At 41.8% G+C, this 24,917-nt stretch overlaps 1 protein-coding gene across 3 annotated transcripts in view; it reads right to left on the bottom strand.

Moving 5' to 3' along the window:
- Positions 1–20,569, bottom strand: part of LOC308640216 (solute carrier family 28 member 3-like) — a 129,943-nt gene extending 109,374 nt beyond the window's left edge. Inside the window, exons 1-2 of one of the 3 annotated variants that reach the window (XM_081278454.1) lie at positions 20,486–20,539; positions 7,212–7,307 (exon numbers count right to left, since the gene is read on the bottom strand). The gene's annotated coding sequence lies outside the window, so the exon portion shown is untranslated. Of the gene's footprint in view, positions 1–7,211; positions 7,308–14,458; positions 14,637–20,485 lie in introns of those variants that run through there. The other 2 variants (XM_081278455.1, XM_081278456.1) reach the window with 2 other exon arrangements.
- Between the last annotated feature and the right edge of the window lie 4,348 nt (positions 20,570–24,917).

Below are 24,917 nucleotides of genomic sequence, written 5' to 3' on the forward strand. Positions count from 1 at the left end.
CAATGTTTATAGCAGCTCAATTCACAATGGCTAAACTGTGAAACTAACCTAGATGCCTTTCTAGATGAATGGATAAAGAAACTGTGATAGATATATATATATATATATATATATATATATATATATATATATATATATATATACACACACACACACACACACACACACACACACACACATACACACAATGGAATATTATTCAGCATTAAAGAATATAAAAGTATGGCATTTGTAGGTAAATGGATGCAGTTGGAGAATATCATTCTAAGGGAAGTAAGCCAATCCCAAAAAAACAAAGGCCAAATGTCTTCTCTGATAAGTGGATGCTGATCCACGATTGTGTGTGTGTGTGTGGGGGGGGGCAAATGGGAAAAATGGAGGGGAAAAAAAGAATAACAGGAAGATGAAGAATGATTTGGGAACATCAGAAAACAAGGACATATTTAATTCTAATCCATTTCCTACTCTAGAAACAATTCATGAGCAGAAAAGGACTACGTCCTTTATACACAATGCAACAATGACAATCAAATAACATAGTTTCTTTTAACATTAGTTCTGTTACTTATTTGTGTTGCTGGCATTCATTAGCATAGTTCAAAAGAAGTCATTCTAGGTGATTTCCATTCATTTACTCAATACAAATTGTGACTATTAAGAAAAAAGAAATCTGATTTCCCAGCTTCCTCTTAGGACTCCACATACTCAGGCACTGGCACTACTGAGGAGCGTGGTGCCATGTTTGGCTCTCACCTCCTCATTGTACTTTCTCTTCCTTGCAGGCAAATCTTCCAGGCCCTCTGGACTGTGTTCCACCTCAGGGCACTTTCATTGGAACAAGGAATGGCCCTTTGATTGGCTTTATCTTTGCTTGGGTCTCTTAGCAGGGATATCCTAGACCTACAATGCACCTGTCTTATCAGCACACCTGTGCATCATGGACACTGCAGTGGACACAGGTCTAGGTGTAAAGGAAGCACAGAGAGTAGGTATGTAAAAGCTCTGAACAACTGTATCTCACCTAAATATGCCCCCCACCCCCAAAGCATCTGACAGGTTGCACCTAGGATTTATTTTTTCTAGAAACACAAGAAAGTTGGATATTTTTGGAGAGTGTATCTAAAGGATATATATATATATATATATATATATATATATATATATATGAAAATAAATATATATATATATATCAATTTATATATATATATATATCAATTTATATATATAAATATATATATCTATCAATTTATATATCTATCAATTTATATATATATATATATATATATATATATATATATATATATATATATATCAATTGATATTAAGTCATTGGTTAGTAGCCAGACATTATAGTGTGTTCCTGTAACCTGAGCTACTCAGGAGGCTGAGGCAGGAGGACTGTAAGTTTGAGGTCAGCCTAGGCAAATTACTGAGACCCTGTCTAAAAATAAAAAATTTTAAAAAGGGTTTGGGATGTGGTTGTAGTAGATCACTTCTGGGTTCAATCCCTAGTACTGAAAAAAAAAATTGATTAGGTAGTTAGTGAGATCCTGGACATTGTATGGAAGGGTGCAGTTGTCATTCTGGCATAGGAGGTACTGTGGAATACCCTGATGAAGATGTCAGGTCAATCCCAGTCCAAATGGACAATTTGCTTCAAGTGGGTCCATCAGATACTCTGAGATTTTGGTGTGGAATAATATGAAATATACTTATTTTATCATTTTGTTTTTGTATATGTATGTATGTATTATTATTTTTTTTAAACAAAGACCTCAGAAGTCAGACTGCCTAATTGTGATCTTCTGTTTATTTATTTAGTATTTGGGTGGTATTTGGGATGGAACCCAGGGGTGCTTTATCACTGAGTTACATCCTTGTTCATTTTTCATTTTGAGACCAGGGTCTCACCAAGATGCCCAGGCTAGCCTTAAATTTGCAATCTCCTACATCAGACTCCCAGGTTGCTGGGATTATAGGTGTGTGCTACCATGCCTGGCTTTGGGTCTAATCTAGATTCCTTACTTTTAGGTTGGGATCTTGAGCCGTTTAAGCAACCTCTCAGAGCCTCTTAGAATTTATGTGATCTACTGAGAATCTCACTATGGGATCTACTGAGAATCTCACTAGTGACATTATTGGAATGAGACCTGGTATGTACATCAAACCTAAAATTAGCTATTATTATTATAAATGCTTGATTATTTCCTGAAGAATGCATATTAGAGTAATGATAAGCAAACATCTCTTGCCCCCCACTCCAGCCCAGGTCATGGGATTCTAGGTGTCTAGCAGGGGATAATTTGAGAAGCATCATAGCATCAGGACCCAGGTTCCAGGTTCTCTCATCATTAGCCTTCAGCAGGACCTGAGTAAGACACTTAAGGACTCTGACCTTCAGCTTCCTCATCATGAGCCTGTAAGACAGGTGGGTGTGTAGAGAGGGCCTCATGTGTGGCATCCAGGGAAGAAAGTTGACACACACGTGGCAGGAAGATGTTATTCGGTGTGACTTTGTCCTATCCTCTGGGACACAATGCATGCAAGAGAAAAGGTGATGCTTCTCCCTTTCTAGGGGCAACACACAGACTCTGTTTTTTTAAAATTTGCCACAATGAAACTGAGACCTTCTTTGATTTTGCCTCTTCTCAGATTTAATGAGTATTTGTCTACTGAATCCTTTACATTTTTTATTTTTTCAATTATTGTAATTCTTCCTTAATAAAGATTCCATAACATGAATACCTTTATAAGATAACAGATTTGTACCCATCTGTACCTATTCACTACATTGATTACCTGTCTCCCCTGCTAGGCCATAACCTTCATGAAGGTAGGGTCATTGTTTTGTTCTTTGATGTAATCTAAGCATCTATAATATCCCTGGTGCATAGTAGATGTTTGATAAATCTCATTTTTGTTTGTTTGCAATGCTGGGGGTTGAACCCAGGGCCTTAGGCATGCTAGGCAAGTGCTCTGCCACTGAGCCACACTATAGCCCAAATATCAATTCAATTTTTCAAAAATCCTTATAAAGTTACCAGCTTGGATATTTTTTTAAATATTTTTTATGTATATATTTTTTTAGTTGTAGATGAACACATAGTGTCTTTATTTATTTTTATGTGGTGCTGAGGATCAAACTCAGTGCCTCATGCATGCGACCAAGGCAAGCGCTTTACCACTGAGCTACAGCCTCAGCTCTTGGATATTGATTTCTAATTGTTGACTGAGTATGAACTGACTCTTAACTTGATTCCATAACCTGATAACAAGAAGTAGCGCATGGGGTTTAGGTCTGCAGTCTGTGAAATCGGTATATCCACTGTCTCCATCCAGGAGTGTTTTGAGTCAGGGAAATGTCACAGCTGTTGAAAGCATGGGTGAGAGGCCTGGTGTAAGTACATGCAGCACATGTCACCTAAATTTCTCTAAATTCTCCCTTTGCTTTATTTACAGGAAGTGTGGAGGAATCCCAATTCCCAACCCTGCCTCTTTGTAGACTCCTCCCAGGCATGGCTGCCAACCAAGACCAAGGATCTCAAGTATTCCAGAGCAGGGTGGGGGAATGGGCAGGGAAATGGAGAATACATTTAGCCAGGGACTTCCCCAGTACCACATCACACTCACTGGGAGTCCATCCAGTGAACTGTGATAGAATACTCATCCTGGGCAATCCCCAAAAAGTCTGGGAGGCTCATAAGTTAAACACCCTAGCCAGGGGTAGGGTGGGGTTGTGTGTGTGTGTGTGGGGGGGTGTAGCTCAGTGGTAGAGCTCTTGCCTAGCATGCTTGAGGTTCTGGGTTCAATCTCCAGCTCTAGGAAAAAGTTAAACATGCATCCTGGGTCACATTGCTAGAACCTTTGGAGTCAAGCAGGATGTTGTGGTGCATGTTTTCTTTTTAAGAGCTGGGGATGCAGTTGAGTGGTAGAATGCCCTTGGGTCCTATCTGCTTTGCAGACAGGGGCTTTTCTTGCTGTTTCTTTACCGGCCTTTGCATCTCAAATATTTACTGAGCCAAGCACTATTCCAGGCTCCTGGAAGCCATAAGTGCACAAAGCAAAGATCTCTGATCTGATGGGCAGAAGATTGAATGAGAAAGAAAGAAACAATGATCATGCCAAGAATTTTGCTCTGGACTCCTGGGTGGGGTTGTCATGGCCTGAGATGGGGGACTGTGTAGACCTGGAAACTTTGGGAGCTCAGGAAAGTTCCCTGTCTAAACACCTGTGGAAGCATCTTTTCCATCTCATGCCCTTCTTGAATACTCTGTACAGTCCTATCTGAGCATTAAAACCTGCTCTTTAGCAGATCCCTATCATTCTTGGCACTGAACTGTGTGCTGCAACCCAATTCCTATCTCAAGAAGCTAGATTTCCAATATACATCCTGATAAACCAATCTGGAATTGAAAGCATTGTCAGTGAAGATGCATGTAGTACTTCTAGCCTAATGAAATCCTCAACCTGACAACACAGTGCTCTAGAGCCACTAGACCTGTGGCTGTCGGCTCTGGTGATTGAGTTACAGGGAACTGGGATATGCTGCTGCTGTCCAGCATCGCCAGAAAGGACCTGACTGCAAATTGCTAGTTTGGGAAGTGATAGAAATCCAAAGAATGCATATTTCATATGATGGTAAAATAGAAAAATTATTAAATTGAGCTGGATGCAGTGGTGCACACCTGTAAACCTAGCAACTCAGGAGGACGAGGCAGCGGGGGTGGCAAGTTCAAGGCCAGCTTTGGCAATTTAGCCAGATCCTGTCTCAAAAAACAAAAAGGGCTGGGGATGTTGCTCAGTGGTAGAGTGCTGCTGGGTTCAATCTCTAGGACTGAAAAAAAGAAAAAGAAATTGTACATTGAACTGTTCTGAGTCTGGACTATCATTATATGGATTAGAATGAGGTGGTGGCTGTTGAGGGCACATTGCCTACATTAAATGCTCGGCCCTGACACTAGCTGGGTGACTGTGGCCAATGACTCACCGGCCCCCTTTTTTTAACAGATGTTGTAAGAACTAAGTGAGTTCATATGCAAAGAATTTAGACTAACACAGGGCACACAGTAAGAACTATTGAGGTTAGCTCTTACTGCCTTTTTTTTCTTGTAACTAGGGATATAGTTATAAATAATTATAAATTCATCACAAAACAGGTCATAGGATTTTATAAACTGTATAGAAATCTTTCAGCCTTGAGCAAAAAAGTTCTGATAATGTCCTGGTCTCCTTCAAAGTGGCCTATAGTAGAGCACTTGCCTATGACGCACAGGGTTCTGGGTTTGATCTCCACCACTTCAGAAAATAAAGTAAAATGAAACTGTCCTGGTGTGTGGAGGGCTGCATGAGGATGGCAGGAGAGCTAACATGTCCCTCAAGGGCACTTGCTTGGGTTCACTCAAGGATACTCCAGAGGAAAAGGGGGTGATTCCAGGAAGAATTAGAATTCACATACTGGAAGTATGAATTCCAAGAAGCCAGACACTGGGCCATTTTCCCACTCTTTCATATTATGGGGGCATTTTTAATTTTATTGTTTCCTTTCTGCCTCTCTTATCCACCTCTTAAATTATAACGTTTGTTATCTATTTGTGCCAGGATTAGCTTCAGCTAATTGTATTGAAAAATTGTTAAATTGAGCTGGGTGCAGTGGTGCACACCTGTAATCCTAGCAAACACGAGTCATAAATGCATGCATTTAAGATAGAGTTCACTCTATTTATCTTAAAATAAGTTCCTTTCTCTTTTAGTTTTATAGTTTTATAACTATAAAACAAAGGCATTTTTGTTATATTTGCCGAGGAGGATATCTTATTTGTACTTGATCTGTCAGTGAAATGTTATTTTCTCCCAAGTTTATGAATTTCTGATTTCATTTGCAGAGCAAAACAAAAAACTCAGATTCTAGTCAAAGAAAAAATGTCTCAAATCCACATTGGTGAAGTCATGATTCTCTTTGTAACTTTCTCTGTTTGGTTTTTCTTTTCCAATCATCTCTTGGACTTTCTCAACCCCTTCTCTAAATTGTTATAATTCCAAACCTGACTTGATTCTAAAGGCACTTTGTGCAAATAAATACTGGATAGTGATTATTTAGAACCAGTGGCGCAGTTACAATATACAGAGAGCTGTAAATAATGACCACGGGTTAATGAAAGTCTTGCTAACAATAGGGACTGCACTTCCTCAGTCCACTGGCTCACTGAAAGTCACTTCTTGTACCCTGATAACCTTATATGACTCCCAGATGAATTCCCCAGATTGCAGGGACTGTTTGATGGAAATCCAAAAATTTGATTTCCTGACAGTCCTTATTCTGATCCTGAGTCTTAGCTGTCCCTTGACCCCACACTGACCCAGCCTTTCCTGTCCTCCTCTCTGCCCACTCCTTTTTTTTTTTAATTTAGGAACTGGTGATTAGACACAGGAGTGCTTCACCACTGAATTACATTTCTAGCCCTTTCAATTTTTTCTTTTGAGACAGGGTCTCATTAAGTTGTCAAGGCAGGACTCAAATTTGCAATCCTCCTGCCTCAGCCTCTCAAGTCGCTGGAATTACAGGTGTGTGCCACTATGTGCTGCTCTGCCCACACCTTTTATTTATTTATTTTTTAATGTTTTATTGATTTTATTTTTTCTAAATATATGACAGCAATGGGATGCATTACAATTCTTATTACACATATAGAGCACAATTTTTCATATCTCTGTATATAAAGTATGTTCACACCAATTCATGTCTTTATACATGTACTTTTTCTGTATTACAATTTTAATACACATATATACCATAATTTTTCATATTTCTGTTTGTATATAAAGTATGTTGACACCCAGTTCAAGTCTTCATGCATGTAGTTTGTATAATGATGTCCATCACATTCCACCATCCTTGCTAATCCCCTGCCCCCTTCCCTTTCCCTCCCAACCCTCTGCCCTATCTAGAATTCATCTCTTCCTCCCATGCTCCATGATCCCAACCCCACTATGAGTCAGCCTCCTTATATTAGAGAAAACATTCCACATTTGTTTTTTTGGGGATTGGCAGACTTCACTTAGCATTATCTTCTCCAAAGCCATCCATTTACCTACAAATGCCATGGTTTTGTTTCTTTTAAATGCTGAGTAAAATTCCATTGTGTATATATGCCACATTTGTTTTTTGCCCACACCTTTTAAATGGCCTGTGTGGCTCCCCTTCCTCTACTCACCCTGGGACTGTGATGTCCCCAGGCTGTCCTCTTCCTTTACCAGCGTTTTGTCATGTAGGGCTTTTCAGAGGAAGGGAATTCTCTGTCCAGGATTTTCTGGAGGCAAGATGTTAAGTTTTCAAGATCATTTTTAAGAACCTGTTACCCAGAAGAACCAGTGGAGAGATGCTAGGAGACAAGTCTTCAGATGCAGATGCTTACACCTATATTTGCACACTCCTTATTGGATGCTTCCACTTGGATAGTCTGAACCTGGAATCAGACCCCACAAGCAGGGTCCATTCCTGTTTTATTTCTGCTGCACATTGCAGGGCCATTCACCCTGCTTCCTAAGCCAGAACCTTGGGGAGACTCTCACTTGTTACTTTACTCTCACTTCTTATACCCAACTAGTCTCCAGTTTGTACCTCCCCTTTCCTGGCTTCCTGAAGATCTCTCCACTGCCTTCCCAGTTCTATTACCTCTTGTCACCTGAACCATTGCCATAGTTCCTTTCTCAACTTCTTCCCTCTAGCCCTTACTCTTCCAGTTTATCTTCCCATGACTACGTAAGGGGTATTTCACACATGGACATTTGATCATGCCCTTCCCCGGCTCAATGATCTTCAGTGGCTCACTATTGCTCACAGGGGAAAAACAAAAAACAAAAAAAAAAAAACAAAACAAACAAACAAAAAAAGACCGAACCCATCCCATTACTTTTTAATCCCCAACATGATTTGTTCAGTCACAAGGAATACCTCGTGGTCTCTATATCATGTTAGACTTCCCACAGTACTTTGCACAGGCTGTTTCTCTGTGTGCAACAGTGCTCCCACAGCTCGTCTCCCCTTTATTGTCCACATGCAATCTACCAGGTGCACAGTCTCCTGCTGTCCTGACTTCCCTGGGTGACACAGGCCAGGCTCTGAAGATCTGCCCAATTACCAGGAGCACCCACCTAGGTCCACATCCTGAGCTTCATGCCCCATTATGCTGCTTCCATTTATAGTAGTGAGGCTCTAAGGCCCTTATGTGGTTTACAACAGGCAGTGGACTTACTCTGTATAGAAAACCCAAGCTAGAATAATGAAGGGAACAAAAGGAAAGTCCATATGCCAAAATTGGATCACTCAAATCTTTGTAAGGTAAAGGTAAATGAAGAAGTTATAGGAGAACTCTAAAACTCATATGGTGGTGCATGCCTGTAATCCCAGTGACTCAGGATCTCAAGTTCAAGGCCAGCCTCTGCAATCTAGTAAGACCCTGTCTCAAAATAAAAAGTAAAAAAATCTGGGGATGTAGTTCAGTGGTAGAGCACCGCTGGGTGCAATACCTACTACTGCAAAAGAACAAAACAAAGTAAAAAATCTCACATAGGGGATTCATTCCATTAAATTTCATCTGTGTCTCTTATTCCCCTCGTACATGCTGAGATTAATTTGTGGCTGTGAGGATTAAACAAGAGAGCAAAGTAGTAGTATACCTTGAGCTAAATGCACTTTATTGCAGTTGTCTACTTTATTTCCTCTGATGATCTATGAAATCCTTGAAAGCAAAGAGCCTAGCACTATACAGGGTACTATGTAAATTCTCTGCCAGTGTGAGGCAGTACTGCTTTTTCTTGTTAAGAATACATTTTTTTGAATAGTTCTACAAAATAATTAACTGGTAAGAAAATGTTTTCTAATATAGCTCAGTGGTAGAGTACTTGCCTAGCACATGCAAGGTATTGGGTTTGATCTCCAGTGACATGATTTCCCAGCTACTGAACCACATAGCCATCCCACTGATACCTGCTGAGAAGCTGCAGTGAAGCAGCCATGGAGCTGCAGAACAGTGGCTTGGGAGGGCTGAAGCACAGGTAGTGAAGCCTACATGTGCAGGGGCCATGCAGAGCCCGCCATGCCAACATGAGCCTGAGGCCCAGATAGCCAGGGCTGGGGCAAGCCAGGGTGCACTGACCTGTTGTGCTGAGGCATTCCTGCCTGAGCCTGTGTGGGCACCTGCTCCACACAGCACTGCCACCTGCAACACCAAGCATTCATGATGAGGTGATCTCAGCCTCCCGCTTCCCAACAAGCTGGGAGAAATGGAAGTGGAGCAGGCCTGAATGGGACTGCAAGGCTAACCAGTAGCACTGGTACTTTTCCAACCCTGGTTAGCATAAATTTGGACCCATATCATTGACCCCAGTGCAATATAAACCCCTGGAATAGTATCCTCAGATGGACAACCTGCTATCAGGTCCTCTCTTGCCTTGGGAGAGACGTCTGTTTCTATTCTTAAATAAACCCTACTTTTTTTCACTCTTGCCTTCCATTCTGTGAATTCTCTCTTGGGATCTGTGAGATAAGAACCTGGAAAGATGTTGGCTGTGAGCTGCTGTGTCTGCTGCAACACTGGACTATGGAGGACATAGTCTACTGGGTTTTTTAAAATATATTTTTTTTAGTTGTCATTGGACCTTTATTTCATTTATTTATATGTGGTGCTGAGAACCAAACCCAGTGCCTCACATGTGCCAGGCAAGCGCTCTACCACTGAGCCCGAGCCCCAGGCCCAGCCCAGCATAGCTCACTTTTAAGGGCTGCAATACATTTTGAGGCTGTAGCGGTCTGCTGCTTATGCAGACACCACCAGCTCCAGCAGAAGCAGAGAAATCTTGGTTTCACCAGCAACACACACACACACACACACACACACACACACACACATACACATACACACACAAAGATTATGAAGGAAAACTATACTAAAATATAATTAGGCATTTAAAAATTGTGATACAACAATATAATATGCTCCTTATTGATTATATTAAATAACAGACTAGTGATCCTAAGAACTACCTTAATTTCAAAATAATAACAAAATTAAAAAATATTTTAGAAATCTGAGACAACTGTAATGTAATATGAAAATGTCTGTGATTTCTCTTGGTGAAAAGCCACGGGGATTACAATACTACTTTATTCATGAATGAAATACTAAATTCTAGCTGGAGATTAATGAAAATAGGATACATTCAAGTCCATGGAGCCCCTCAGTGAAATCAACTAGTGTATAGATAGGAAGCACAAGGGCTCCAGGAGGAATCTCTGGACATTGTGGCATTAGGTAGTTGGAGCAGATGTGGAGAAGCTCAAAGGACACAGAGAACACTCCAGCCATCAGGCAAGAGAGGACCAGGAGAGAAGAGTCAAGAATTTAAGATAAGAAAATGTCCTTGGGAGGGAGCAAAGCACTGCATTATCTATAATTCCTCTTGGGGTTAACTACCTATGTGGTCTATTTAGATTCTTCTCTACTGGATCATTCTCAGTGTTCTTTCAGTCATTTAGTTAATATATATTTTTTGAACTCAAATAATACACCAAGCAAGGTGTTCTAGGATTGGGGATTCTTATCTCTACCAGGCATTCAGTATTCCTGGATTTAATCCTTGCAATAGCCCCATTATATATACATTATTGTTACTCCTGAGACATAGAATTGAGGCATGAGAGGAAATGGATGGAGCCTGGGTTTGGATCTAGCTGAGTCCTATATCTGAACCACCTTCCTGTAAACAAAACAAAGGCTCTGTCCTCCTGTGGCTTTTCTGTTACTGAATCAGTGACCCATGAGTCCTCTAAACAGAAGTCAGTTCTGTAAATAAAATTATAAACAAAATCTCAGATTCTCCCTTGCCTGCACAGTACCCCATGTCCCATGTCATGTCTCTATTTCACTGTTGTTCCCAGCTCCTTTAACAGTTTGACTAAAAAAAAAAAAAAAAAAAAGGTTGGTGCTACTCTTGTGTCTTCTTACTTTCTGCCTCCCCCCATGCAAACCAGCTCTGACTTTCCTACTTCTCTCAAGCTGCTCTTGTTAAAGACCCTCAGGCCTCTGTTTTGCAAAGCCCAGTGGCTGCTTCTCAGTACAATCGTCTCTTGGTATCCTAGATGGGTGGGGATTCGTTTCAGGACCCACTGTAGATACCAAAACCTGAGATGCTGAAGTCCCTCACATAAAATCTCATAGGTTTTGCATAAAACCTCTGCACATCCTCTCTTATGCTTTAAATCCTGTCCCAATTATGTATAATATCTCATACAATGTAAAAATGTCACACAAATATTTGTTATATTGTCCTAACTAGGGATAATGACAAGAAAGTTTATACATGTTTGGTCAGATGCAATTTTTTTCTAATACTTTCTTTTTTTTTTTTTTTTTTGGTACTGGGGATTGAACTCAGGGCCACTCAACCGCTGGGCCACATCCCCAGCCCTTTTTTATATTTTATTTAGAGACAGGTTCTCACTGAGTTGCTTAGTGCCTGGCCATTGCTGAGGCTGGCTTTGAACTCATGATCCTCCTGCCTCAGCCTCCAGAATCACTGGGATTTCAGGCGTGTGCCACTGCACCTGGTATCTAATACTTTCTTTTTAAAATTAATTAATTATTTTTTTTTCTAATATTTTTGATCTCCGATCAAATCTTTGCATGTGAAACCCAGGGAAATAGAAGGCCTGACTACATCTATCGTTGAGAAGTCACTGGGAAAAGCTATTAAAAACTCCCTAAGGCAGGAGCAGGAAGGTGTAGGAAGAGCTGCAGGTTGATCAGGGTGGAGGAGCCCCAGGGAGCAGGCAGAGGAGGAGGTCAAGACTGTGGAGGGCCCTGCAGAGTGTGGCATGATTGCACTTTCATTTTGTTTTGTTTTTGCTGTGCTGGGATGGAACAGAATGCAGGGCCTTGCACATGCTAGGCAAGCACTCTACCACTGAGCTGCACCTTGATGTACATTTTAAAAATGTTGCTCTGCTGTTGTGGAAAACTAACTGAACCCATTTCTTCTCAGTAGATGTACTTCTAGGGCCACCTTCTGCTTTTGATTAGCTTAAGCAAACCTAATCAATTCTGAATACTGGCCCTGTCAGGCCTTGTTAAAGGTGATGTCAGATCTTTATTGTCCCCTAGTAACCCTCATTTATCTTTATTTTGATCCATGTCACCCTCAGCTTTAAACTTGGTATTCCTGGTGGGTTCTAGTTAGGGCTTATCCTTTTCAGAAAAGAATTTATTTCAATTTATTACAGTACATCTGTTTCTTATGAATAATAAATTTTATGCATATTTATAAATGTGGCTTTCCCATATTTGTTTTCATCCACTCCTGTAGGCCTGATAAATGCTGTAGGAAAACTTCATTCTGACAGTATAACTAAGGTATAATTTTATTATATTTTCTTAACCTCTGTCACTCACAGAGGAAGCAAAATAGAATTTATGTGGCTGGGAAAACAAGGTGGCAGAGATTTATTTATTATGTCATACTGCAAGAAGGTGTTAGTATTTATTGGACTAAAATGTAAACGTGCAAAATGGTCTCTAATTGGAGCCTGGTAAGTATCATGTGCCTAGGAAGGTGGAGCCCTAGAAACTGCTCTGATTTAAAAAAACAAAGGATAAAGTGTCAAAGGGAAAAGATGACATTGGGAAAAGAGAATTCTCAACCTTAATCAGAAGAGACCAGTTGCTGAGCTCTCTGGCTGATCCAGAAGTTAATGCCTTATCTATGGAGTCAGACTTGAATTCCTAAGTACATCCTCCCTGATTATTTACTGCTGTTGCAGCAAAAAGGCAGATAATTTTCAAGAGCTTTGGAATCCACTCCCCACCCTTCCACCCTCTGAGACAGTTTCTCAGTCTGTTGACTAGGCTAGTCTTGAGCTGAAGTGATTGTCTTGCCTCCCAAGTAGCTTGGACTACAGGTGTGCGCCATTGTACCTGGCAATTGGACTTCCCTTAACTCACCTCTGTGCTGTCTTCAAATTATTGCCTTTGCCTGTCTGCAGTTTTGTAAAACTTATTTGTCCTTAAGGTACAGGATATACTGAATTGATCCCTTTAGTATATTCCATAATACTTTGTATTCACACAAATGGTTCACTTAGTAAGAGCCTACGATCTACCAGGCCCCACAGACTACTGTTTATAAGTGTTTCATTTATTCTTATTAATGGTATGGTACAAATATGGCTCTTAGTCCATTTTTCCAGATGAGAAAAGTGAGGCCCAGATTACTAATGGCAATAAGCCAAGCTCCTAACCCCTTCACGAATGGTTTTGGTCATATTGTGTCTTGTACCATTGTTATTTGTTTATACTTCTGATATTTCCACGGGGTGATGAACTTGAGAAATCAGGGCAATGTTATTTTGTCTTTAAGCTCTCTACAGTTCCTGGAATAGCCTTCTATGCATAGGAGGGGCACAGTAACTATGGGGTAGAGTGAATGATACTCAGGGTGCTACATGCTTCTACTTTGAATTTCCAAGTTATTCACACCCTCCAACAAAGGATATTTTAATAAAAATTGTGAAAGAAGTAAAGGAAAGCAAAAGATTGCCCCAAAACTCCGTTCATCTTGGTTCTAAAGCTAAGTCACAAAGCAATGAAGAAGGAGACACATCTATGGTGCATGGCGGGGGGTGGGTTCCCTTGGGAAGGGGTTATCTAACATCGGATTCAAGAGTCCTTCCCTATGAAGTTGTGTTGAAATACAGTCCCAATTTATAGATTAAAATGCTACTAATACTGGCAAGGTGCTGCAATTCGGTTGCCTGGAGATGACAGACTTTGTTAATCCAGTAATGCCCAGTATTGTTTACTGGAACTGGATCCTTCCTTCCTTTCTCCTTCCTTCCTTCCCTTCCTTCTTCTTGCACTGGGGATTGAACCTAGGGGTGCTTTACCACTGAGCTATATACCCAGCCCTTTTATTATTCTTAATTTTGAGAGAAAGTCTTACTAAGTTGCTAAGGCCGACCTTGAACTTGTGATCCTTCCACCTCAGCCTCCCGAGTCACTGGGATTTCAGGGATGCACCACCATTCCTGGCTCTTTGATCTTCAAGATCAGTGAAAGGCTGGGAGAGTTCTCCATGGCATTTACTCCATGTGTGCACCAGCAGTTGTAAGTAGCTGCCTGTAGGTATTATGGTGCCAACCTTAATAGAATCCTTATCTTAAATTAGCTAGGAAATTATCTCTGCTTTCCTTTATAGATTTGATATATATGTATGTATACATTCTTTGTTTTGCTTGTTTTTGAAGTTTGTAGGAATGGTATCATAACTGCCTGTATTCATCTGAAACTTGTTACTTATTTTTTTTTCTCCTCAACATCACTTCCCAGATCCAATTCTTCCATGTTGAGGCTTGTAGCTATCATCCAGTTATTTTTATGCTCCGTGTTATTCAATTGTGTCCACTTACCACGTTAGTTTGCAGCCTTCTGTTGATGGACTTTTGGATGGGTTTGGTTCTTTATACCAGGAACAATGCTGCTAAGAACTTCTTTGAGTGTTTTTGACTGGGTGAATAGCATGTGCCTGTAGTCCCTTCCTTTGTGAGGCAGGAAGATCACAAGTTTGAGGCCAGTCCTACTTAGTGAGAATCTGTCTCAAAATAAAAAATCAAAAGGGCTGGGGATGTAGCTAAGTGGTAAAGCATCCCTGACTTCAGTCCCCAGTACCACAAACAAAACAAAACAAAACAAAAACACCTCAAAACCCCAAAGGAATAAATTTTTGGAGAACAAGTACAAGAATTCTTAGGGTATATATTTAGAAAATAAATTAATATGGTGTTCAACTTTTCAAGATAGTGCATGATTGTTTCCCACATTTGCAAATATGGAGGGGGCAGGGGAAGGAAGAAGGATGGAGTGAGGCGGGCGGGGATAAGTGGTAGAGCAGGTTCAGGACATTTTAGATATAGGCAGAGTGGGCCTGAGCTGAGCGCTGAAAAACTGAAAGACTGGAGCAGCGCGGGAGGGGAAATTAGTAATGCAGCAAGAGAAAACTGGGAAAGCCAGGTTAAAGCACTTTATTTCATTCAATGTGATAGGAAGCTACTAGAGGATTCTAAGGTGGAATGGATGTGATTTGATTTGTGATTTGTAAGTAACATTCTGGCTGTTCTGTAGATACTGGGTTAGTGCTGGAAATGGAGGAACTTAGAGCCTATCCTGTCAGTTCAAGAACCCGGGAACCCAGCAGTGCTGAGTGCTGGGAGCAGCCTGGGTTGGGGGCTAGAGAGCAGGTACATGTGGTAGGGAGAGGTACCCACTGTAGCAGCAGAGGGGGGCTGAGAAGGAAAGGCAAGCATCAAGGCTAACTCAGAGTCCCTCAAGCCTGTTCAAACTCCTTCCTAATTTCTTCTCAAGTGTGCATGCCATTTTCCATTTCACTACCCTGATCTCATTATCTCTCACCTTGACCATGACTACCTCTTCCCTGGGCCTCAAGCCTGCCCTCTTCCCCTCCCTTCCTCAACCTCCACATGGCTGAAAAGATTATTTTACTAGGGGCCTGGGTGTGTAGTTCAGTGGTGTAAGGCTTTGGGTTCAATCCCCAGCAAGTAAAGACAGACAGACAGACAGACAGACACACACACACACACACACACACACACACACACACAAAAGATAAGTCCTCCCCTCCAATCAATGATTTTTCGTAAACAAAACTAATATCATTACTCCTCCTTAAAATTCTTATCTGAGTCCCTAAATGCCCTTAGAGCAAAGCCCTTTTTCTTTGGGATAGGGAAAGGATTTATAATATTAAATATAAATTTATATATGATATACATGGAACCCTCATTTAATCCCTTCTACAATCCCATGCAAAGTGATTATCCCTATTTTATGGGGAGAGTGGCTGAATTCTTTCCTCCCTCCCTCCCTCCCTTCCCTTCTCCTTCTCCTCCTCCTCTTCCCATTCTCTTATTTCTCCCCTCTCTCCCCTGCTCTTGCTCTGAGGATCCGTTCATTTGGGCACCTGAGAACTCTGGTCTCAGAGCTCCACTTTGTCTATCCCTGCATTCCAGAGCCCACTCTAATTCTTGCTACTTCTCCCAACCCTGCTTCCCTCTCTGCCACCAACAGAGTTACCTGGAGCCAGGTCTGAGGGCTTTTGAGAACTGCCTTTTTAAAAAAAAATTTATTATTAGTTGCTCAAAACATTCAATGATCTTGACATATCATACATTTGATTCAAATGGGGTATGAATTCTTATTTTTCCACGTGTACAGATTGCAGGATCACATTGGTTTTATAGCAGAATATAATTGAGAACTGCTTTTTACAGATTCCAGATTCTCCTAGATGGGTTCCTATTTTTTTAGGAATCTCATGAACTAGATTATAAATACTGTTTACCACAGGGTAGAATTGAAACCACAGATTGGCTGTGGAGAAGGTCTTGGAAAAAGTCAGTAAATGAGTCAGTTGACCACATGGAAAGTACAGTGAAGACTTTGTATACTTCATTTTATTGTTTTATATAAACTGAGTGCTATACATCTTTATATTAGAAAGTTTATAATAATCTTAGATATATGTTTGTGTATGTGTATAGCACATATGGACTTGTTTGGAGAGACCCAGTGGTTAAATATTAACCAGCAATAGCATTGTAAGCTAAATAATATGGTGGTAAATATCATTATAAAGATGTGTGGACACTTTCTTAGATGTGCTTTGAGAAATCATTCACAATAAATAATCTCCAATAGGGCTGGTGCACTGATGCACATCTGTAATCCCAAGGACTCAGGAAGCTGAGGCAGGAGGATCATAAGTTTGAGGCCAGCCTCAGCATTTTAGTAAGACCCTGTCTCAAAATTAAGGAAAAAAAAATGCCTGGGGATGTGGCTTAAGGTTAAATCACCCCAGGGTTCAATTGCCTATTAATTGCCTGTATGGGAAAAAGAAAAAAAAATCCGTAAGAACAAATTCTTTCTTTGGTCTCTGCACACAGGGTGGTATCTGTAAATAAAATCTATGATTGTGAGCCACATATGTAACCTTGAATTTGCTTAGGTCATTTCACCCCTGGGTTACAAGCAGGTCTCAGTGACATTTTGCTGACATTGCCTCACATGCTGCCCCCCATATTCCCTAGTTTCCCCCTTGATATTTCTGGGGATTCCTAGGACATGTCACTAATCCCAATTCCCTGTAAGGCCCTTCAAAGTTTTCCTTGCTTTTAAGGAAGTTCAGCCTCATACTGAGTGAGCTCCTTTCTCAGTCTCTTCTCCTAGGGCCCTTTGCACTTCCTTCCTTTCTCTCTCTCTCTCTCTCTCACCGGGAATTGAACCCATGGTTGCTTTACCACTGAGCCACATCCCCAGCCCTTTTTATTTTTACATACATTCTTGCAACGTTGCTCAGAGCCATGCTAACTTTCTGAGCTTGGCCTCAAACTGTGATCCTCCTACCTCAGCCTCCAGAGTCACTGGACTATAGGCACATGTCGCTGCGCTTGGTTAAGGGCCTTTGCATTTTCATGCTTTCTGCCCAAGGACTTTTCCTCCTCTCCCTGGAAAATGCTGACCACTGGCCTTTCCAGGCTCAGCATTTTTCACTTCCCCAGGAATGGCATCCTTGAACTTTCCCCCAGTATGTTTCAAAACATCTTCTACTCTGTCACATGCTGCTTACTAATGATGTACCCCTTATACATCCGTGTAGTTGTCTAATATCAACTCATCTTTGAACTCTCAGTGACTTGAAAGCTGGCTTTGCCATTGCTGCTTACCTGGCACTTGGCACAGTACCTAGCACTGGGAAATAAATGTTTGTTACTTTTATTTGGTAGTGAGGATTGAACCCAAGGGGCACTGTACCACTGAACTACATTCCCAGCTCTTTTCATTTTTTGAGACAGAGTCTCACTAAGTTGCCCAGGCTGGCCTACAACTTGCAATCCTCTGCCTCAGCCTCTGGAGTTGCTGGGATTACAGACATGGGCCACAGCACCCAGCTAACATTTGTTACTTGATCAGTCAGATATGTCCCTCATTGTGACCACGAGATCCGATGGAGGCATCCCTGTGTGGGTTCCTTGAGCAAGTGATCATTACAGGCGATTTTACTTATGCCTGGTTAAATACTTTGCAGTCTGCTGAAGGGCGAAAAAAAGTACAGGAGACAGGAGAGGGTGTACCTGCAAGGAAGCCCCAGGGGACTTCTGGAGCAATGGCATGTCCTGTCCTTGATCTAGGTGGTGGTGACATGTGAAAACTTGTGGAGTGTATAAATGTTATGTCTCAATTGCAAAAATAATAGGCAGCAGTATAGTGCGCAGGTCATCTGAGCTCTGGACTTGTTAGTTGCGGAGCAGGCTGAACAAATGTTAGCTAAAGGGTGGGCTGAACACTTGACCCTCATCCATCTGGTTCCTTATGGCTTGTTTGCATCAAGGCTGAACACTCAACCCCACTTAAGGCTGAAAACTGGATGTCCAACTCTTTGGTGCAAAGGAAACCCACATCTGACCCCTGACCCGTCTGCCAGAAGGCAGAAGATGACACCCTTAGCAACTACTGTATGATCCAATCAGTGTACGCCAATAAGACCAAAAGACCCCATTAATTTTGGCTATAAAAACTCTCTCATGATGGGCCATCCTCTCTTTCACTCTCTTTCTTTTCTCTCTCTTTGTTTTTCTTTTCTCTTCCTTCCTTGTTAATCAGACACCACCACAATAAAGATCTCTTGGTCTCTCTAAGTGTCGTGGTCACTTTCCTTTCATCCAGTACTGAAACCCAGGAAGAGGGTGAAAACCCACTTTTGGGTCCTTCTTCCTTCGGACGTACCAGTCACCAGATGACCGGAACCCATTTTCTTGACCTCCAGAACTACATCCACCACCGACCTTCGATTGGTGAGTTTCCCCTTTCTGGAGTCCTAAACCCAATGGTGGTGTCGGGAGCATTTGACCTCTTTGCCCACCTGTGGGGAGGAAAAGACCCCATCAAAGCCTTCAAGGCCATGATGGTCCCCATGGACTCCCTCCTTGGGCAGATTTGACTCTTGGGTTCAAAATTCCTTCCCTTCCTCTTCCCTGGCATAGACCTCATACATCATCTTCAAAGGACTGTTAACTTTCAAGAACATAACAGAGAGGAAAATCACATCCCCCCTAGACCTTCACAATCTAGGTGGCCCTCATAAAGTCTTCTCACCTTTAAGACTCAGCTGCTAGAGATATGCTTACCCTCCCCTTCCATTCTCCTTCTCCGGCCCTGGGAATCTCCAGCCCCTCTAGGAGGAGTCCCAAAAAGCCTTGGTCAAGGTCTCCCATGGCCCTGGCCCTGTCCAGTATGGAAGCCTCAACTATCAGGATTTGGTGATGACCAATCTCTGCAGCTCGAACCTGCCACTAGGCAGTGCCTGATTTTTGGCTCTAGCGGGGATGCTCCTTTTGACAATAAATCAGCTCCCTCCTCTCCCCATATAATGTTTGCAAGATGGGCAATACATCCTCTATGTCTGCTGACTCTCCCTTACAATGTCTCTTAGACAACCTCAAGACCCTCTACTTGACACCGGACATCAAACCCCACAAATTGCTTAAATATGGCACCCAGGATTGGCCTAATTATCCCCTAGACAACCAAAGCAAATGACCTCCTTTTGGATCTCTGGATCCCTCCATTCTAAGGGGTCTCTACAACTACTCTGAGCATTCGAAAAAATGGATAAACATCCCCTATATCCAAGCTTTCTTCTTGCTCTGATACAAGCCTGCTCTCTGCACCTCTTGAAAACCTCTACAAATTCTTCTAGCTTGCAAACCAACCCCCCCAACCACTGACCCCCAACCTTCTCTTCCTCTGGACTCCTCCACTACTTTGGACCCTGCTGATGAACCTCCACTCTATTGCCTGGCTCAAATAGGTCCTCACCCTTAACCTTCTGCCCCAGCCCCTCCACCATCATCCCTGCCTCAACAACATGCTTTTTCCCTTCCAATTACTAGATCAAAAACACCACCGCCCTTCCCCAAACTGTTGCCCCCTTGTGTGAGGTAGCAGGTGCTAAAGGAATCCCTCCATCCACTCACTCATCTCTTCTCCTGTCTGTGACCACACCTGGTCCCACCAGGCCCCCTTACTGGCTAACCCAAAGCTCAAATGAGCTGAGGGGTGCCCTCAGACCCCTATCTTATATCTGGTGAAAATAGCCTTTAAAGTTGCTTTGTTATCACTGAAAACAAGGTTACTAAGAATTTAAAGTCCCTTACAGGCTTTTGGGGATCTTCGCTCCTGTACTCCCCTCTGCTCTATCTATTCTACTGCTCAAGTTTTCCTTGCTAGGGAAAGTCCCAAACCCCTTTCCCATTATTTTTTTTTACATCTCCTCCCTAATTCTAAAGTCTACCTGAGCTGCTCTCAGCCCCACCTTCCTGTCTCCCCCCGACCCCCAGGCCCACAGAAAAGTCTTAACTGACCTTCTCCAGAAATCTTCACCAAGGCTGATTTTAGGACTATCAGCAAAAGAGTCTCTACAACAAAATTTAATGTAGATAAGCTTCCTCTTTTTGTGTTGTTTGGTTTTACTTGGCCACTTGCCTGGAAAAGTCAGAACTCCAGATGCTAGACACCTCCTCCCTAGTTTTTCACAAAAATATGTAAACAAGCCCTCTGGCCTTGAGCTGAGGATTCATAGAGGTGTCTCCATTTCTAAGATAAGAGAAGTTACCTGTTGGGCTCCATGGTAACTGCTGGCAGGGGGAGGAAAGAAAGAGAAGAAAAAGCTCTCCCCTTCTCAGGTGTCCTTGAAGGGTTACATTGCCCAGAACAGTGAAAAAAAAAAACTGCTTTTATGTGATCTTCTGCAGACTGTGAACTTCTGAGTCCCTCCTCTTACATGCTGGGTATAAATTTCCAAAACTACCTGAACTTGGGGTTCAGGAGATTGATTGATTGCAGCAGAAGCTGTGACCTCTGAGCCTGGCTGCAGCCAAAATAAAACTGTTTCCCCATCTTCAATGCTATCTTTGGTGCCTTGCCTTGTCCATCCCTGCAACATTATAATTCTCTATACTTAAACCTGTTTATATTTTCATGAAATGGTAAACAGATGTGATTAACTGTGTACTGTAAATAACAAAATATTTCTTATTAAAATGGAATAATTTGCCTAAATTCAGAAATTTACAAGGATTGTGTCAAAATGTGAATAAAGAAGGGGTTAACAGATCAAAAAGAGAAATCAGAAGGTTCTAGGTATGGATTTAATAGAAGGGAAAAAAGTGTTTCTGGAATAAGAGAGTCTGTGTGATTAAGTAAATAAGAGGGTTTAAGTAGGTGATAAAGAAGGTCTGTGTAAATTGGTTATATACGGAAGATTTTGTGTAAATAATCTTGAAGGAATTAAGGATTATACAACTGTGGCTAAAAATCAACTGTTATTTTGTAATATTGTAATATGTTATTTCTTTAAGAGCTAAACTTGATTAATATAAAAACATGGATGTAATTGTGGTGCTATTGCTCTTCTTTGTATATTAAATGCATTCATATTTTCCAGGTATACAAGTCTTTAAGGTAGAAGCTTCCAAAGAGAATTATATCAAGCTGGTAATCTCCAAAAGGTTGCATGGTAATTTTAGGCTTATAAGAATAACATATTGGAGATTTGTTTATATCATTTAATATTCTATAACTGGACCTTTTATCAATAAGATTATATAAGTTCTATACACTGGGGTATAATTTAAATATAATATTATATTGTGTTAGCTAATATTCACGTGACCTCGAGCAACAGTATATATAAACTTTATAAAATGATATTTAAAAAACAAAGATCATCTTCAGTACTAGAACACTTTACCTCAGATTTAAAAAGAGCCCCACCTTACCTGAGATAAGGCTTTGCCTCCCATCTTACTACATGTCAGAATGACTCCAAAGTAGGCCAGACTTTAGTTAAAGCCCAGTACTCTTAATTTAAGATGGGTGAGACTGACTTGCTAGATGCTTAAGATCAAGACTTAAAATTAAAATTAAATTAAAAGGGCCAATAAAACCAATATTTGGCTCTTACCCTCTGAATCTGGCTGCAATCAGATAAACAAGGAACTTCTCTAAAGAGCTTTGCAACTCTGGGCCACATAATCTCCCAATCATGGAGAGTAATGAGAACCACCGGAGAATAAAAAGCCAATCAGTGCACTTGCTGTGAATAGGAGGGTCATTGGAGAAAGGAGACATCCCTGATGCTTCCAAGGGAAGCCACATGGTCAAGCAAGTCCTGGACCCATCCTAGTGCAAATGGCACTAGCAGAACTAAGAAGCTGCTCTCAAGTCCCCCATGAGTGACCCTTATGAGAACTCAGCTGACTCTTAACAATAGATAGAAACAAAGTCAATTTTGACCAGCTTGATCTTAAACACCTACCCCAAATAGTTAAACCAAAACACAGTCATTTGTGGGGGTAATGAAGGACAAGAAAAGCTAGAAAAGAGGAGACAGCAACTAGGCCAACAGTCTCCATGGGGAATGTTCACTCAAGTATGACCTTGGCTCCCCCCCCCCCCTTGCAGGACTCTTATTAGTTCTCTTTATGTTTCTCCTAATAGGACCATGTTTGTTAAATTGCCTACAGACGTTCCTGCAAGATCAGATACACAAATTCACCAACCAGTCGGTCAATCAATTACTCCTTTAAGACTACCAATCCCTGATACCCAAGATGAAGACCTATGACTCATGACCAACTCCTCCAGCTCCAGAGACTCTGCCCCCATTTAAAACTTTCCCTGACCCCTTTTCCAATTTTTTACAACCCCTCTTTCACTTCCCAGGAATGAGAACTACTCTCTAGCAGGTCCACTCCATGTGTTCTGTCTGCTGTACAGTATCCCCACAAGGAAGCATCAAACCTAAACTCCTCATGCATCAGATGAGGAGCTACCAGCCAGGTGAAGACTGGCAGATCGACTTCACACACATGCCCAGGCACACAAAACTTCTCTACCTACTCACTTCCATTGATACTTTTTCAGGTTGGATAGAAGCTTTCCCTACCTCCAGGGAAAGTGCTGACACTGTCCCCTCCATCCTCATTGAGCAGATCATTCCCAGATTTGGACTTTCCACCTCCATCCAGTCAGATGATGGTCAAGCCTTCACTTCTCAGGTTGTTCAATTATTCTCCAAAGGCCTCAACATGACTTGGAGGCTCCACATCCCCTATGGACTCCAATCCTCAGATAAGGTTGAGAGAGCTAACGGCATTCTCAAGGATCATCTCACTAAACTTGCTATTGAATCAGGCTTTCCTGGACCAATCTCCTGCCATTGACCCTCACTGGAATTCGGGCAGACCCTAGAGCTCCCTCAGGCCCCTTTGAGCAACTATATGGGTGCACTTTCTTAACCAACCAAAGCTTTCCAATCACTCCTCCTCCCCTTGTGTCCTATTTGCCCTACACACTTCTACACGAACTCCTAAGGGAACATGTAATCTGGTGCCTTCCTGCGCCACTCATTGCCTAAATCCCAGTGCAACCACAAACTGAATTGGACCCTCTTCAACTGGGTGACTCAGTCTTACTTCAAGAACTGCATCCTCAATTGTTGGAACCTCACTGGACAGGACCCCATACAGCCATACTTACTACCCCAACAGCAGCCAAGCTTTTGGGTCACTATCCCTGGTACCATGTCTCCCACCTTAAAAAGGCACCTGTTCCAAATGTCCAGTTCTGGACTTCCACCCCGCCCACCAATCACAAAATTTCTTGCCAATCCTCTTCTTCTTTTACTAATCATTAATCTTGCTCAAGCTTCTTTCCCAACCCATAGATGGCAATTCTACATCCAAGCAATATAGCACCAGGATGGCATCACCCACTCTCAGTTTATGGGTCAAAGCGATTGCCCTTCCACTGGCTGCAATCAAGCCGTCATCCTTAACATTACTGGATTCAACCAAGCTACCTCTGATATTTCCTAGAGTCCTTACCACAGAACCAGTGGCTGATACCAAGGATCTCCACTGCTCAACCTGTGGCTTCAAGGAACCTTTATGAACTTTGCCCTTTCCTAAATAACTGTCCATAGCCAGTGTGTGTTCTTTCTAGCTGCTCTGGTATTTCCAAGCCTTTCCCAGAACATTCCCCTGCTCTCCCAGGTAGGCCCCACGCTGCCCGCTCCCAGCATGAAGTAGCCAGTTTGAATTACACCATCCCCAAGCCACTTAGAAAAACAAAAAGGGAGAAATGTTAGTTGCAGAGCAGGTGGAACAAATGTAAGCTGCAGGGTGTGCTGAACACTGGACACTCACCCGTCTGGTTTCTAATAACTTGTTTGCCTCAGAATGAACACTCAAGCCCACTCAAGGCTGAACATTCAACCCCCACCAGTCTGGTGCAAAGGAAGCACACATCTGACCCCTGACCTGTCTGCCTGAAGGCTGAAGATGACACCCTTAGCAACTACTGTATGATCCAATCACTGTACACCAACTAGGCAGCTTGCAGACCCAGAGACCCCATTAGATTTTGGCTAGAAAACTCTCTCCTGCCGGGCCTCCCTCTCTTGCTCTCTCTTTCTTCTCTCTCTCTCTTTTTTGTTTTCCTTCCTTGTTAATCAGACACCACCACAATAAAGATCTCTTGGTTGCTCTGAGTGTTGTGGTCACTTTCCTTTTAGAACTCAGGTAGATCTGGTTCTGAGTCCACACTACAGCAATGAGATTGACCACACCACTTCTTCAGGTCTCCATTTACTCATTTATTAGATGGGTATAATAATTTCTCTCCATACATAAGATAAACTTAAGATTAAGAATTGAATAACCTGTAAAGGCAATTCTTTTTTGGCTAGGTTATTTCTGAAGATAGGATAAAGGAATATGTCTTAACTGGCAC

Source organism: Spermophilus citellus (genome assembly GCF_964194105.1).
Source record: "Spermophilus citellus genome assembly, chromosome: 2".
Classification (NCBI taxonomy): Eukaryota; Metazoa; Chordata; class Mammalia; order Rodentia; family Sciuridae; genus Spermophilus; species Spermophilus citellus.